At 44.3% G+C, this 18,029-nt stretch overlaps 1 protein-coding gene across 3 annotated transcripts in view; it reads left to right on the plus strand.

Annotated features, from left to right (window-relative positions):
* OSBPL6 (oxysterol binding protein like 6) overlaps positions 1-18,029 on the plus strand; it is a 273,275-nt gene that overhangs the window by 24,682 nt on the left and 230,564 nt on the right. For all 3 annotated transcript variants that reach the window (XM_044303514.1, XM_044303517.1, XM_044303515.1), the window contains exon 2: positions 7,259-7,395. The gene's annotated coding sequence lies outside the window, so the exon portion shown is untranslated. The remainder of the gene's footprint in view (positions 1-7,258; positions 7,396-18,029) is intronic.

Consider the following 18,029-nt stretch of genomic DNA (forward strand, 5'->3'; position numbering starts at 1 on the left):
TTGTTCTAAAGAACTCCAGAGGTCATCTGGGACCTGCACCTATCAGAAATTGTGTGCATATCCTAGCATATTGGTGGCGAACCTATGGCAGGGGTGTCAGAGATGGCGCTCAGAGCCCTCTCTGTGGTCACCCATGCCCTGGAAAAAGTCTAAGATGTACCAATATGCCTTAGACTTTTCCTGCCATTCATCAGCGCATTCATCATTCACTTTGCATGGGATTTGCCAACTCCACTAGGAGCTCAGAAGGTCTCCCCTTTTTCCGGGAGCCTCCCAGATATTCAAGGAGAGTTGGCAAGTTTATACTATAGATGTAATAACTTGTATATACGTACCAACTCACAAACACTAATTACATGTATAACTTAATTATAGGACTATATGTGCATCATATGTGTGTGCATTCACTGTGCACTGAGAGAAGTGGAGAGATGTTCAGTGTGCACAGCAAAGTTTACAGCATCTTTTTAACCCCCTTTAATTCAGATTTTACTGTTACGCTGGGTTCACAATGGCGTTAATATGAAAGTAATGGAAGTGCTGGCTACAACTGAGTCTTCTCAGGATGGTGCTTTTTTACCGAACAAAAAAGTCTTGCATGCAGGTCATTTTTGTCTGTTTTTTTCGGACAGGATCTGTGATGGAGATATTAGACAATGCAGATATAATCAGATCAAAGTATAGCATCAAATCTAAGTTTAACACAATGGATCTAAGCAAAGTACATAAATACAGCACCAGAACCAAGCTCATTGCATAAAGAAATCACCAACTACTGAATTCCATGAAGCTCATTTTCCCTCATTAAAGGGGTTCTCCAGGAATTAAAAAAATGTAAATACTTAAATATTATTTTATAATAAATATATTCACAAATACCTTTCATTACTTAGAATGGCTTGTTTTGTCTAGGGAGCAATCATTGGGAGAAATAAAATGGCCGCCGTCCTATCAGTACACACAAAACCTGTCCTAATCACACAGGAGGACAAGTTACTTCACCACAATGAGCCATAGTGCTGCCTCATCCTCCTCTCTGCTCTGCTTGTCAGGAATCATAATCCTGAATACAGGTGAATCTCTCTGGGAATGGAGAAGATGAGGAGACCTGAGAGGAGGGTGAGGGGTGGCTAATGAGCAGCAGCACTTGTATGCAGTCTCCATTACTATAGTCTGTCCGTCCTCTCTGTCTTTCATGTCTCCTCATATACTCAATTCCCCAGAGATTTAGCTAAAGTTCTTATCATCTGTATTCAGTATCATAATCCCTGACAAGTAGAGAGCAGGATGAGGCAGCTCTTTACCTCAGTGTTGTAAAGTAACTTGTGCTCGTGTGTGATCAGGACAGGTTTTGTGTGAACTAATGGGACAGCGGCCATTTTGTTTCCCCTGATGATTGCTCCCCAGACAAAATGAGCCATTATAAATAATGAAAGGTATTTGAGAATATATTTATAATAAAGTAATATTTAAGTATTTTCATTTTCTTAATTCCCAGAGAACCCCTTTAAACGAAGTTCTACAGCAGCTATGTACTGTATTTTATGGCATAAGTTTATCTGCCGTGTGTTTTTAATGGTTTGCAGTAGGTTTTACCCATATATCAACACCAGTAATATGTAGTCTATTAATTCACTGGGAACTAATGAGATTACTAAGGCTTATGGGAAAAAGAAATTGCTTCTTCATGTGCTGCCTCTAAGCGAGCCTCAGTGACATGTCCGTTGTAAATATTTCATGCACGTAATTCTTGTACAACGTTTTCTTGTCAGTCATACCTTCGTGTTGTCCCCTGCGTTACAGCATTGACATCACCTGAACTTTAATATTTCAGGAAAATGCATGCAATACAGTAATATGCCCAAAGAAAATATTACAGCTGTCAAAGTGCAGTCCCTGAAAGAAACTGAATTAATTGCTGTCATTTATTTGAAAAAGTAAAATCTCGACTACAGTTCTGACTAAGTGAAAATGTTCTGAATATTCTAGGTGCAAATTCTGCAAATTCTGAAACCAAAGCCGGTCTTCAGCAGTGTTCCCTCTAAGCCTCTGCTGTTGCCGAGCGGAGCAGTTAGGTAGCTGGGCGATACATGGTGAAAGGTGGGCAGTCTCCTACTAAAGGTGCATTCCTATGTAGCAACCACGTGGTAAATATCGTGTGCCCATAATTTAAAGAGGAATTCTCATCTGTAACATTTCTGGGGATTTACAATAAAAGTGTGACAGATGCTGACTCTCTTGAGAACAGTTGCCTATGGCAGTGTATGGAGAAGTGGCTCAACATGTGCTACCTCCTTCCTGTGGTATCTGAATCCATGGGACTCCTGTGGATATTTCTTAAAACTCTTATTTGTAGTCCACTACAAAAGACACAGTGATAGCTCCCCCCATCCCAGTGCCATCAGCCCCCCATCCCAGTGCCATCAGCTAGCCCCAGGGACAAACACACACATGGACAGACACACACACGCGGGGACACAGACAGCCAGGCTCCTCTCCATAAAGGAACACAGCTCTCTGCTCCTCTGGCTACTCCCCCACTGGTCACATGGGCGATGACATCAGGAGGGTCCTTTAGCCCAATAGGAAAAACCATCTACCCTGTTCTGAGTTCTGGGGCTACCCACCCTGGCAGTGCACACAGCGAAGCTGGGGTGAGCTGCCCTAGAATTCAGAAGAGGCAGTTTGATGAAGCCCAGGACACGTCTGCCGGGGTGAGCGGGCTGCAGAGGCACTGAAAGGGGGGCACCATGGAAGCTGCACAGCTTAAAGGGAGCAATGGTTTCCAGTCCTCGAGTCTTGTTGGCAGATGTTGCCAAGATCTCAGGACAGGCCATCAATCAGGGACGGACTGGCCATAGATCCTACAGGGAAACTTCCTATGGGCCGATGCCCTCCTCACAGGTGACAGCCGGATGCATAGTGATCAGATTCTGGGAGCATCAATTACTTATGCACCTGGCCAATGGCTGCAGGTGCCCTCCTGAACTCAACTGTATCATCATCCTCAGGACAGTGATAGAGTTGAATACTGTGGCGAGGGCGGCAGTATTTTGTGCTGCACTGTGATATTTGGTTCTGCTGGGGCGGTATTTTGTGCTGTATTATAGTATTACAGGTTCCGCCTACTTCTTTTATCCCTTCCTACTTGTGCCTTCTGCAAATTTGGACCTGCCTACAACATGGGGCCACTTTTAGGTTTTCTTCCATGGCCACTTTAGGTTTCCAGTCTGCCTCCACCATTAATGTCAGATGGCCGACACCCCATCATTTTAGAGTAGCTTTGGCAGCGGAACTACACAGCTCTGTCCATCGTGCAGTGGGTGGAGTTTGTAACGCTGGTCACATTCCGAAGCTACTCTGAAACAGCTGATCGGTGGAGCTGACCTCCGCCAATCTGGTATTAGTGATCTTCTCACACTCTGAGGATAATGCATCAGTTTTAAAATGCTGGACAACCCCTTTCATTTGTTGAGCCTCCAATGCAAATTCCATCAAAGGACCCAGGCAAAATAGTTTAGCAAAATGCTTGGCTCCATTACAGAATCTGACATATTCCATTGTAGTTGGTGGGGTGTCACATGATAGCTCTGGTGCTGCCTTTTTTTCTTTTTTCTGATCCTAGAACAGAACAGGTGAAGGGAATCATCTCACTAGCGCCACCTTGTGGAGGTGGCTCCATATGAATCAAAGTCCGACTTTTTAGCAAGCCTTGGGACATGACAAGGGAAAAGAGCCAAGCCAAATAACCAACCACAGACAACTGCTTGTTCCACATCTTCCAGGATTCTGGCTGCTTGAGTGAGATGATGGAGCTAGTGAGACAGTTATCTTTACCATATTTATATGCAAAATATTATTATCTCCATCCACAACAGGTCTCCTTGAGGGGAGCCAGAACCCTGCCCAAGAACAGAACAGAAAAATGGAAAAACTAACTCAGATGTGAACGTCACCAAAGTTGGAAGCTGAACCTAAAATTAAAAGACTAACTCCACCAGTTTTAAACGTTCTCCCATATTCCAGCCTCCCACCATCAAGCTGTGTCCATTTCAGGATTGGATGCTATATTTCCGTTCAATATGGTTCAGCTATAGCAGTGACGGGGAGTAATTTAAAGGGGTTATGTGGGTTGCCCCACTATCCCATGCGGTGGTCACTTCCAGGATCACGTGCCATACACATGATCCTATCCTGGGGTTAGGAACCACAGCGCCGTGCCAAGAGATTCAGACTCACACATCAAGTTACATAGTTATTACGGTTGAAAAAAGACACAAGTCCATCAAGTTCAACCAAGGGATAGGTGGGGATGTGAATTTTAGAAAAGGGGGTGAGACCCAGATTTCAACACATTTTCATAAGCATTAACGTCATTTTGCTTTTAAAACTGTCCACTGTTCCTTCTTTAAACTAGCTTGCTAATGTTGGCAAGTACACTACAGTATGATGCACAGTGCACTGAGAATTCTTCATGGTTTACTCCAAAGACAGTGTACAAGTCTTATTAAATGTCGTCCAGTATGTAGTGGAGGAAGGCTTCATGTTAGTTTGGGGACCCCAATATACGGAGTGCTCCGTACTCCTGGACTGTGACCACGTCCTAAGGCTACTTTCACACTAGCGTTTTTGCTGTATCCAGCAGGTTTCAGCAAAAACGGTTCCATTACTGATAATACAACCGTCTGCATCCGTTATGAACAGATCCGGTTGTATTATCTTTAACATAGCCAAGACGGATCCGTCATGAACTCCATTGAAAGTCAATGGGGGAAGGATCAGTTTTCTATTATGGCAGATTGTGTCAGAGAAAACGGATCCGTCCCCATTGCTTTGCATTGTGGGTCATGCCGGATCCGTCTTGCTCCGCATCCCAGCACGGAAAGCAAACTACAACATGCTGCGGTTTGCTCTCCGGTATGAGAACGCAACTAAACGGAACGGAATGCATTTTGGAGCGCTCCGTTCTGTTCAGTTCAGTTATGTCCCCATTGACAATGAATGGGGATAAAACTGAAGCGTTTTTTTCCATTATTGAGCCCCTAGGACGGATCTCAATACCGGAAAACTAAAACGCTAGTGTGAAAGTAGCCTAAGGTAGACTATTCCACAGTTCTGAAGATTGCTCTTGTTAATGCTTATCTAGCAAATAATGAGGACATTTGGGGGACTTTAATGATACCTGTCAATTTTAATAATAGCAGGGCTTGGGAGAAAGGCCATATATTTTCTGAAAGTAGACAATGACGCATTGCGAAATTTCCATTTAACACTCACGGAGGCCTTCTTGCAACTATACAGCAAAACTTAACTTTTTGTAAATAAAACAAAAACAAATGTAAACAAATCGATACTTGTAGTTAATTTGGCAGATACCTCTCTTTTTTTTGGGACAGAAAGAGTAGCCTGAAATCTGATGGAATTTGTGATGGTGGCTCCAAAGCAAATGAGTGTACAGAGCCGGAGGGCCCCTTTATAGAGTCTGATAAATGAAAAAAATATATATATGCTTATTCCCAGTCATTGTCCAGTGTAAACACTTGTCTGTCCACCCGACAAAAGGGCGACTTTCCTGCAGCACAAGTATATGTTGCCGACAATATGCAAACTGAATGGGAGATGAATAATCGTAGTAACGGTCATATATTTCCCCATTTAGGATGCTGCCTTAATTTCAACTTAAATAGGTCCGTGATCCGTCTGCACCGCAAAAAAACTAGAGCATATTATATTTTTTTGCGGTGCGGAGGCACGGACAGAAACACCACGGAAGCACTCCATAGTGCTTCCGTGGGGTTCCGATCCGTGCTTCCGTTACGAATCTCCATGATTGCGGACCCATTCAACTGAATGGGTCCGCATTCATGATGCGAAGTGCACACGGGCACGGGCACACAACGTTCGTGTGCAAGAGGCCTTAGTCTGCATCAGTCTGTATAACAATGGGCGCAGACTGACTTGTATATCAGTGACTGGCACTTGTTGGGGGCTGAAATTGCCCCTCGTAAAAGAACCCTAATGGAGAGGACATCCAGTACTCGTCTGGTTATTTTTAGTGTTGCTGTGGTGATATTGTTACATACAGTTCTCCCCTTGATTTTGTTTGCTACCTTTCTGTTGCATTAATATTCATTTTTTTTTTTGCTGGGAGCCATGGAAGCAGATGTTAAGGCTTTGTGTAATGTCTTTCTGAAATTTAGGGTTGCCGTTAGCCATGAAGTAACTTGCCTTTAGAACATAAGGGTGGAGTGTATTGTCTCCTAGCAAATATCTAGGTATATTGGCCACCTGGTTCCTGATTTATCCATAGTTTTTTTTTTTATGGAGCATGAAATCTCCTTATCCCTGCATAAGGAGAAACTTGGGACCTTTAGGCTGGGGCTACACTGGTCGCGGCCAAGATCGGAGAGTAGCGGTGATCCCGTAGAAATAAATGAAATCGCTGAGCCAGTCACAAGAAATGCAGCCGTGTTGGGTTTCTTGTGACTTCCGTCGCTATCCGATCCGTGACCAGTGTTGCCGTGTAGCCCTAGTCTTAGGGTACGTCCCCGCGGTCAGATTTCTGCATGTAGTTTTGGAAACCAAAATCAGGAGTGGGTCATAAGAGGAGAGAAAGTATAAAGGGCAGATATGGCTTCTCTTTTTTTTATGGGGGCAGCTAATCATCCCATTCATGGCCCATTCACAAATGGACAACATTATTACTGAATATGGAAAAATAATAGTAACATATCCATGTACAGCAGCTTGTTGATGGTTTCCATGCATGAGCTATATTTCTACGCGGTGTGCATACCATATCACTGATGCGGACCCATTCACTTCAATGGGTCTGCCATCCAGAAGGAGTGGTGCGGAACGGAGGCACGGAAGCACACGGAAGAACTACGGAGTGCTTCCGTGGGGTTTCTCTCCCCCCTATTTTTTGGCGGGGGGCAGACGGATTACGGACCCATTCATGTTAAATGGGTCTGTATCCGTCTGCGGCAGCCGCACGGGTGATGCCCGCGCATTGGGGACCGCAAATTGCATCAAAACTGTTTCTTGCTAATTTATTTCCGAATTGGAGTATTATCTTTCTTTGTATCTGATGTACTACACGTCTTTTCCAGGTTCGTGTTCTGCTGCGCATTATTTTCACTTGGAACAATTATGCAGTGACGTCTGTAACGGCGGCAGAATTCCTTTGTGCTTAGAAAGGCTATTTGCAGTTGATAAAGCATTAGCACTTAATATCTTGATTTATTTCGACTTTCAGATTTCCGATTGAAGCACTCCATCACCTATTGCATGTGGAATTGGATAACGGACTTCCTGTTTTCTTCATCTACCTGCGGAGAGGCAAAGAAATGGGCTTAACACTTTCCCGGCCATAGTTACGCACACTGGTTGAAGGTGAGATGTGCATTCATATGGATTATACTGTATTTTTTTTCGCCCTATAAGATGCACCTGCACATTAGATGCACCTAGGTTTTAGAGGAGAATAAGAAAAAAATATTTTTCATTAGACCTCAGATCAGACCCCAATCAGACCCCCAATGTTAATCAGACCCTCAATTAGACCTCAGCTCAGACCCCTATGTTAATGACCCCCAATCAGACCTCAGATCAGACCCCCAATATTAATAAGACGCCAGTAAGACATCAGCTCAGACCCACAATCAGACCCCAGCTCAGACCCCAATGTCAATGACCCCCAACCAGACCTCAGATAAGAGCCCCAATATAAATAAGACACCCCCCCCCCCACTCAGATGAGACCCCTATACCCCAGATGATGAGACCCCCATGCCTCAGAGCAAATAAAAAATCAATAAAAAATATATATAAACTTACCTTTCCTGCACCGGATGCCACCACTCCTAAGATCTTGCTCTCCTCTTCTTCCTGTCGTGCACTGTGCTGTGACTTGATGCGCACAGCGTGAGGTCACAGAGCGCCGACGTCCTCATGCTGTGCGCAGTCAAAGCACAGTGAGCAGTCGAGGACCAGGAAGCGGTGAGTACAGAGCTTCTCGGTCCTCCAGTACTAATGAGCGCTTCCGTTATGGGTATTTTCGCCCCACTTTGGGGCGAAAATGACAGTATTCACAAAGTATTATGGTTGAATCAGGTAACTGGATTAAATGGGTTGCCCAGCCTTTACTAAGTGATGGTCTATCCTCAGGATAGGCCACCGCTAGCTGATTGGCAGGACTCCCATTGATCAACTGTTCATGTGTAGCTTGGTAGCTGAAAGACAGAGACGGGAATATACAGCACCGTCAACCTTGTGGAGGAGGGAGCTTATGACAGTGCTACTCCCATTGACTTTAATGGGAGCAGCGCAAAATGTTGCAGGCCCCTAACCAGGCCTGACCTGCATGACGTCTGCGATCAGCATCCAAGGCTGCCTGACTGCGCAGGCGCAGCCGGCCTGGCTTGGGGGTAGGATAGTATTCTATGCTCTGACAGTGCTAGCGAGAGATTCTTTCTCCTGCATGCGCTGTGGTTATGAAGCACACGAAGCAGGCCACGAACTTATCATCACTGATGACCTACACCTGTAACCAGGATAGCATCACGTGCACTAGTACGGCACATAATCCAGGAAGCCCCAGCAGCATATCATTCGAACTGGGAGCTCAGTGCTGGCCTGGTAGGCAACTTTTAAAGGGGGGGGGGGGGGGGATAAAATTAAAAAATTTTTGGGAATACCCCTTTTAATTTATTGTTTAGATTAGATAAGTTAAAGATCTTAAAGTGACACTCAAGTTCTAGAAAAAAATAACTTACATAGACTGGGTAACGAGCAGAGCACTTACCTGGTGCCATTCTTTTCATCTTTTCAGTTGCAGATCTGCTCATTTTCAGGCTTTTCTTCTGCCATCCAGATGGCCCCATCTCTTGTCGGACTATCTGATACACACTGTGCATTTGGTAGTCCGAGATACTTCCCACTTGCCCAGCCCTGCTCTCTGATTGGCCATCTCTGTTCACGTGAGCAGTGCTGGCCAATCAGATGGTAGCAGAAAGTGTCCTGAGCCACCAAATGCACAGTGTGCATCACGAAGTTTGAGATGAATGGCGGCCATCTTGGATGACAGAAAAGGAGCCCCGGAATTGGCGCATTTGCGGCAAAAAATATGAAAACAAGGTCACCATGTAAGTCTGCTGTTTGTTCCCCAGTTAATAGGATTTATTTTTTTCTTGAACTGGAAGATTGGTTTCATTTATCTTTGTACTGCAATGGGTCAAGGACTTCAAGTAAATCTTTAGACATTTGAGCATAATACACCTTACATCATTGGCCACCATGATAGCAGTGAACAGAATGACTAGAACCTAATGTCAAACAGTTCAGCCATTTCTCATTGACAGTAGATTTTTTTTCCGCAATACCTCTTTTTTTTTTTTTTTTTCACATAATGAGTACTTAGTGCTGTTCAAAACGTAGGAGGAATTGAAGTCACATTGTCTGAATGCATTATAGAATTTAAGCGTTGTCTGGAGTGCACTCATGACCTGCTCTGTAGTGAAGACCTGCCTTGAAACGCGTTTATGTCTCTACGTCATAAATGAGTGGGAGCCGGGGAATTCTGTATTGCTGCCCAACATTTTAAGTGGTCTTAAAGGAACATCCTTTCCATTGCCTATTAGGTTTATGATATTAAGTGATCAGTAACCCCTGATTTATTTTAAAGGGGTTATCCTATGATGTAAAAATGAAAATATGATATCATATAGTGCACGACAATCTCTTTCTAACAAACTTAGAAACAACCCTGTACCTCACATGGATCCAGAGATCTTCCCATTCATTGCTGCTATTGTTCTTCTAGATTTATTTCAAGCTGGCAGCTTAGGAGGCGTGTCCTTTCTGCTGCAGATGGTGGCAGTTGAAGGATAAAACTGAGCATGTGCTTCCATCTCAGCAAGCAGGACAGAGGAATTAGAAAAAGAGCAAACAGCAGGTGGCGCTATACAGATAGATTATATTGAATAACTCAGTGGCTTTAATACATATTTAATAACATGTAACTACAAAAGTATTCAGATCCAGGTGCTGTTTTAAAAAAGTGTAGAATATTTTTTGTGGGACAACCCCTTTAAGTGATGTGACCAAGAACATTGTGTAGCCTATTTGTTTGTTTTGCAGATTTGCTTGTACAGTAAGTCATTTACCGCGGATGTTCTTCTGAATCTTTTTCAATAGCGTATTTTTATTTCATCTGATGATTTTAAGAAAGTGGAGAAATTTCAAGACATCCCTACATTATCATTTTTTGTCTTGATTAGAAATCTCCTACTGTTTTTTGTCTAGAGCTCCAACGCAGACACGTATGTTGCCATGGTTACAGACTACCAACAATTCCTGTGTAGTCTGATCATGCAGCCATGAGTTACTCCCCATAATCTGTCCCCTACTTATGACTACCACATATTTGAAAAGTTAGGAGTGTGACTGCAGGATCAGACTACACAGGGGTTGTGTCACAGCTTCTATGTAGACCTATGCGTCTCTATGGTTACAGACTACAGTCTGTAACCATAGAGACGCATAGGTCAACATAGAAGCTGTGACACAAAACAGTAGCAGGAATTTGCAGGAAAGTTGAGCGGGACCAAAAGAAAAATACTTTGGGGGGTCATTTATCAAACTGGTGTAAAGTAGAACTGGCTTAGTTGCCCATAGCAACTAATCAGATTCTACTTTTCATTTTGGACAGCTCTTTTGAAAAATGAAAGGAGGGATCTGATTGGTTGCTATGGGCAACTAAGCCAGTTCTACTTTACACCAGTTTGATAAATGACCCCCTTTGATTGTAGATGAGTTGCAGTTTTAAAAAATTAAAAATGTACTACAGTTTTGTGTCGATCTTCTATGTTGACCTATGTGTCTCTATGGTTACAGAGTACAAACACCCCCTGTGTAATCTGCTCCTTCAGTCCCACGCCTTTCTATCTGTTCTCAACTTGCTGCTAACCTTTCAAATATGTGGTAGTCATAAGTAGGGGACAGACTGAAGGGAATAACTCATGACGGCTGGATCAGACTACACAGGAGTTGTTTGTAGTCTGTAACCATGGTGACAGGTCTGCATTGGAGCTTTAGACACAAAACAGTAGGATATTTTTAATCAAAACCGTTTGCAGAGCTGCTTCATTTGTTACCTTGGTATATTTTTTAAAGGGGTTATCCCATGATTAATGTAAGAAATGAAAATCAGACATCATATAGTCCATGACAACCAGCCCTATACCTCACACTGAACCAGAGATCTCCCCATTCATTGCTCTGCTAGATTTAAATCTGGCAGCTCAAGGGGAGGGTCTTTTCTGCTGAAGCTCAGGGGGCGTGTCTCCGCTCTACCTATCACAGCTCAGGAGGCAGTTCAAGGATGAAACTGAGCATGTGCGGCCTTCCCAGTGAGCAGGACAAAGAAATAAGAAAAAACAAACAGCAGGTGGTGCCATACAGATACATTTTATTGAATAAGGCCTCTTTCACACTCTTTTTCGTTTACGGGCCGTTTTTTGCATTCCATTAATATCAATGGTTTCACCAAAAAAAAAAAGTACTCCGTATGCATTCCATTTCCGTATTTCTGTTTTTCCTTTTTTCCGTTCCGTAGAAAGATAGAACATGTCCTATAATTGACCGCAAATGACGTTCCGTGGCTCCATTTAAGTCAATGGGTCCGCAAAAAAAAAAACACGGAACACATATGGAAATGCATCCGTATATCTTCCGTATCCGTTTCATTTTTGCGGACCCATCTACTGAAAATGTTATGCCCAGACCAATTTTTTCTATGTAATTACTGTATACTGTATATGCTATACGGGAAAAACTGAAAAACGGAACGGAAACGGAAACACAACAGAAACAAAAAACGGAACAACGGATCCGTGAAAAATGGTCCGCAAAACACTGAAAAAGCCATACGGTCGTGTGAAAGAGGCCTAACTCAGTGGCTATGCAATTTTTTTATTACATGCAATAACAAAAGTATTCAGATCCAGGTGCTGGTTTGAAAACTGTAGAATATTATTCTTGGGACAACCCCTTTAAAGGGACACTGACAGGCCCAAAAAGCATATTTAGGGGTATATATGACAGTATAGGTCTTATAAAGGGTATTAGAATCATCTAAGTATCCCCCCTGTCCACCTCATAAATACAGTAATCTGAAGTTTTATAACCTGCTTTCCTGGTGTTTAATCTGCCCAAGGGGCGGTGTTTCATATCAACTTGCGCCCAGCCAGCCTCGCCACAACTGCCGTTTGAAGCGCCACCCAGCTCATCAATATTCACTGAGCTGGGCGGCTACTCTGAAGCGCTGTACTAGTGTCCCCAGCCATCTTCAGCGCATGCGCCCGGCACCCTCACTGGCCGGGATCGCATCGCGCGTCTGCTTTATGCGCATGCGCCCGGCACCCTCACTGGCCTGGATTGCATCGCGCGTCTGCTTTATGCGCATGCGCCGGGCACAGCAGCGCCCCGCATGCGCATAAAGCAGACGCGCGATGCGATCCCGGCCAGTGAGGGTGCCGGGCGCATGCGGTGAAGATGGCCGGGGACACTAGTACAGCGCTTCAGAGTAGCCGCCCAGCTCAGTGAATATTGATGAGCTGGGTGGCGCTTCAAACGGCAGTTGTGGCGAGGCTGGCTGGGCGCAAGTTGATATGAAACACCGCCCCTTGGGCAGATTAAACACCAGGAAAGCAGGTTATAAAACTTCAGATTACTGTATTTATGAGGTGGACAGGGGGGATACTTAGATGATTCTAATACCCTTTATAAGACCTATACTGTCATATATACCCCTAAATATGCTTTTTGGGCCTGTCAGTGTCCCTTCAAGTAATTTGGACCAAGCATGCTTATTACCTGGAGTTAATTTCCTTCGCTCATTGTTACCCACTGCTAAGTAATGCAATTCTCACCCTCCAAGATAAAGGAGGGAAGTGATCTGACAATTCTTTTGAGCACATTTCCAGCCCTGAAAATGTATTAGCATTAAATAAATAGAATATCTTTAGTCCTTCACCAGTAACTACTATAGTGCTGCCCCCTATAGACAACAAAGTAGATGTTACCTAAGTGTTTGCTTTTAAACCACACCTTTAGGCCTCATTCACACGACCGTGTGCCGGCCGTGCCCATGCAGTGGACTGCAAATCGTGGTCTGCAATGCACAGGCGCCGACCGCATGTGTGCGCGGTCTGCAGACGTGAACCCATTCACTTGAATGAGGTCCGTGATCTGCATGCAACTGATAGTCCACAAAAAAATGCACGAAAACTCACGGAAGCACTCTGTAGTGCTCTGGGCTTCCAATCTGTGCCTCTGTTCCACACCACATCTTCCGGTGTTTGGACCAGGCAGTGAAAACGTCATCACTGCCTGACTCTATCAATCACAGCGCAGAGGGTGTGGCAGTTGCAGGGAGGTGTAATGGCAACGCCCCCGTTGCTCCTAGAGGCTCATTTGCATATATTTAAAACTCATTTTTCTGAGCGATGTGGACACATATGAACATGGGACCAACACAGAGGCCTTCAGCTGCCGAGCGCTCATGTAACAGGTCAGCCAGTATCATAGGTACAAAACTGCTGACAGATGCCGTTTAAGTACACCTAGAATTCATTATTTTAATAGGGCAGCAATAAATTCAGTATCGGAACCCACATACGATCCAGTGTTTTCTCATTGCATTTCCTCGTCTAGCCTTAGCTGTTATATTATTTTAATGGCTGCCAAGATGATCACTGTCTCCGATGCCCTGGTATTGCAGAGTCAAGTGTTCTGATTTGCCGTATATTAGTGTATGTTTTCCAGATTTATAGGCTATCAGTAACTTTAATTTCAGCCTCTGCTTGGCTCAGTTTGTTATTAATGGTTGAAAGTGGTTTTGTACTACCTTACTGGGAATTATATGCTGTATGTGTATATATTGTGGAGATTTGGCTCAATGGTCGGAAGTTAAGTCAGGATTTATAGAGACACAGACAGACTTTAAATTTCCAAAGCTTGGGTCCTTTCTGGCTTTTAGGCCTGTTTCACACAGGTGATACAGATACGGATTGCACACAGGTTAATTCAGTTTTGTCTACAATTGCGTTCAGTGTTTTAGGTTTTTCCGCGTGGGTGCAAACTGTTTTTAATGCGGTTTTTCAAGAGCGTGAAAAAAAAACAACTGAAGAATAACACGCAAAATCTCCTAGCAATCGTCAGTGGAAAATGCATTGCATCCGGATGCAATACATTTTTCACTGAAGCCCTATTCGCTTCTATGGAACCAGAGCTACGTGAAAAACACAGACTATAGAACAGGCTGCGATTTTTCCCTAAAGCAGAAATGATGCGTGAAAAACACCCATGTACACAGACCCATAGAAACTAATGGGTCAGGATTCAGTCCGGATGCTGTACGTTTGCTTCACGCATCATCGCACCCGGACAGGCAACAAGTATAAGGCCTCTTTCACATGAGTGAGTTTTCCGTCCGGGTGCAATACGTGAAGCATTAGCCTCTTTTACACAAACGATTGTGTCTAGATCTGTTCAGGAAAAAACGGACGGTTTTGCACACAAGTGCAGTCAGTCTTGTCTGCGATTGGGTTTAGTGTTTCAGTTTTTTCCGTGCTGGTGCAATCAGTTTTTGATGTGTTTTTGACACACGGGAAAAAAAACTGAAGAATTACACACCACATCTCCTAGCAACCATCAGCGAAAAAACGCATTACATCCAGATGCAATCCATTTTTGACTGAGGCCCTATTCGCTTCTATGGAACCAGAGCTACATAAAAAACGCAGAATACAGAACATGCTGTGATTTTTTATTTTTTTTCCTGAACGCAGAAATGATGCATGACCCATTAAAATGAATGGTTCAGAATTCAGCCCAGATGCTATGCGTTTGCGTTCTGCGGTCAGGACAAATCTCAGCATGTTCTATACTATGCATTTTTTCACTCAACCCTGGTTCCATAGAAGTGAATGGTTCTTGCATGAAAAACGGATTGCATCCGCATGCAATGCGTTTTTTTTTACCGATGTTAAGTGTTATTCTTCAGGGTTTTTTTTCTCACGCGCGTGAAAGACGCATCATAAACTGTTTGCACCCGCGCAGAAAAAACGGAAACATTGAATGCAATCACAGAGACTGATTGTACTTGCCTGCTAAACCATCCGTTTTTTCCTGAACAGATCCTGACACAATCTGTATCGTTCATGCGAAAGAGGCCTCAAGGTTGTAAGATACAAAGTAACACAAAAGATCACACAAGCACTAGCTAAAGCTAGTTTCACACTAGCGGCAGGGGACTCCGGCGGGCTGTTCTGGCGGCAGCACGGCAGCGCACGCCGAGAGTGCAGAACTTTTAGTCCAGCCGCCTCTCGGCGTGCGCTGCCATGCTGCTGCCGGAACTCCGCCCCGCCCCCCTTTATAGTCAATTGGGACAGAGCGGCAGTCCGAGGGCACACGTGAACTAGTGGCAGGACGGATGCCCTGGAGTCCCCTGCCGCTAGTATGAAAGTACCCTTAACAGTATATATTGCCTCTCTGTCTTACAAACAATAAACAGCAACCTGCACTTTGTGAGCTGCCTCCATGCTCTGTCCAGAGACAGACTTCCCAGTGTAGCTTGGGGTTTTAAATAGGCCTCAGTGCAGCAGCGTTAGCTAATGAGGAGCAGAACAAGGACTGGAGGCTGCTTACCTCTCAGAACACTGCTTTAAACAAGGAGAGAAGCGAGCAAAAAATGTGTTCTCCTACTGCATAGAGCCCCTAACCGTGTATAGGTGAGAATCCTAGGTGGAGTGTATACAGCATCTACCGCTTTTCAGTCACTGAGGGTCATTTATGAAAACGTATGTTGCACGAATCCCTTTTTGCTCGTGCGATAATATTTTGATGCACAGACGTGTCGCGTTCTACACTAAGGCATGATGAGGTAATGGCAGGGGCGTAATGGGGGCCGGGCCTGTAAACAGGCATACATGTTGGCGACAAACTACCCCATCCAGGAACTGGAGTAGTTTTTCCTCCAGACGCTCGGACTGCTGAAGGTGCACCTAATTAGGCCTCATGCACACGACCGTTTTTTTTTAAGGTCCGCAAAAACTGGGTCCGTAGGTCCGTGATCCGTGACCGTTTTTTCGTCCGTGGGTCTTCCTTGTTTTTTGGAGGATCCACGGACATGAAAAATGAAAAAAAAATCTAAGTCAAGTTTGCCATTGAAATGATAGGAAAAAACGGACACGGATCACGGACACGGATCACGGACACGGATGACAATCTTGTGTGCATCCGTGATTTTTCACGGACCCATTGACTTGAATGGGTCCGTGAACCGTTGGCCGTGAAAAAAATAGGACAGGTCATATTTTTTTCACGGCCAGGAAACACGGATCACGGATGCGGCTGCCAAACGGTGCATTTTCCCATTTTTCCACGGACCCATTGAAAGTCAATGGGTCCGTGAAAAAAAACGGAAAACGGCATAACGGCCACGGATGCACACAACGGTCGTGTGCATGAGGCCTTAACGGGGGCTCTGGACCCAGACTTATCCCCTTCTTACTCTACTCACATGAGCATCAAAGCATTTCATGCCAGCATCTCAAGAACCATGCCATCAGGGACAGACTGGCCATAGACCCTACAGGGAACTAACGGTCTGAGCTTTAATTGAATACTGTGCCGAGATCGCCAGTATTTCTGCACTATGGTATTTGGTTCTGCTGGGTTGTATTTTGTGCGGCACTATGGTATTGCTGGCTCTACCTACTTCTGTTTTCTCTGCCCACTTCTGCTCTCACAACCTACTTGTGTTGCCCCACCTTCTGTCAATTTGGACCCTCCAACATGGGGCCACTTTTAGTTTTTTCCCAGGGCCACTTTAAGTTCCCAGTCCATCCCTGCCCGCCATGCATGGAGAGTAAGCCATGTTTGGGCTATTTTCGGAAGTCCCAGTGAGTGGGGGTCCAGAGTAGGAGACCTCTCCACTATGACATCCACATGACTCAATGGGCCAGATTTATCATTACACTTACATCTTACTCCACTTTTACATACAGTACAGACCAAAAGTTTGGACACACCTTCTCATTCAAAGAGTTTTCTTTATTTTCATGACTATGAAAATTGTAGATTCACACTGAAGGCATCAAAACTATGAATTAACACATGTGGAATTATATACATAACAAAAAAGTGTGAAACAACTGAAAATATGTCATATTCTAGGGTCTTCAAAGTAGCTACCTTTTGCTTTGATTACTGCTTTGCACACTCTTGGCATTCTCTTGATGAGCTTCAAGAGGTAGTCACCTGAAATGGTTTTCACTTCACAGGTGTGCCCTGTCAGGTTTAATAAGTGGGATTTCTTGCCTTATAAATTGGGTTGGGACCATCAGTTGCATTGTGGAGAAGTCAGGTGGATACACAGCTGATAGTCCTACTGAATAGACTGTGTTAGAATTTGTATTATGGCAAGAAAAAAGCAGCTAAGTAAAGAAAAACGAGTGGCCATCATTACTTCAAGAAATGAAGGTCAGTTAGTCCGAAAAATTGGGAAAACTTTGAAAGTGTCCCAAAGTGCAGTCACAAAAACCATCAAGCGCTACAAAGAAACTGGCTCACATGTGGACCGCCCCAGGAAAGGAAGACCAAGAGTCACCTCTGCTGCGGAGGATAAGCTCATCCGAGTCACCAGCCTCAGAAATCGCAGGTTAACAGCAGCTCAGATTAGAGACCAGGTCAATGCCACACAGAGTTCTAGCAGCAGACACATCTCTAGAACAACTGTTAAGAGGAGACTGTGTGAATCAGGCCTTCATGGTAGAATATCAGCTAGGAAACCACTGCTAAGGACAGGCAACAAGCAGAAGAGACTTGTTTGGGCTAAAGAACACAAGGAATGGACATTAGACCAGTGCAAATCTGTGCTTTGGTCTGATGAGTACAAATTTGAGATCTTTGGTTCCAACCACCGTGTCTTTGTGCGACGCAGAAAAGGTGAACGGATGGACTCT

This window comes from Bufo gargarizans, chromosome 8 (assembly GCF_014858855.1).
Source record: "Bufo gargarizans isolate SCDJY-AF-19 chromosome 8, ASM1485885v1, whole genome shotgun sequence".
Lineage (NCBI taxonomy): Eukaryota > Metazoa > Chordata > Amphibia > Anura > Bufonidae > Bufo > Bufo gargarizans.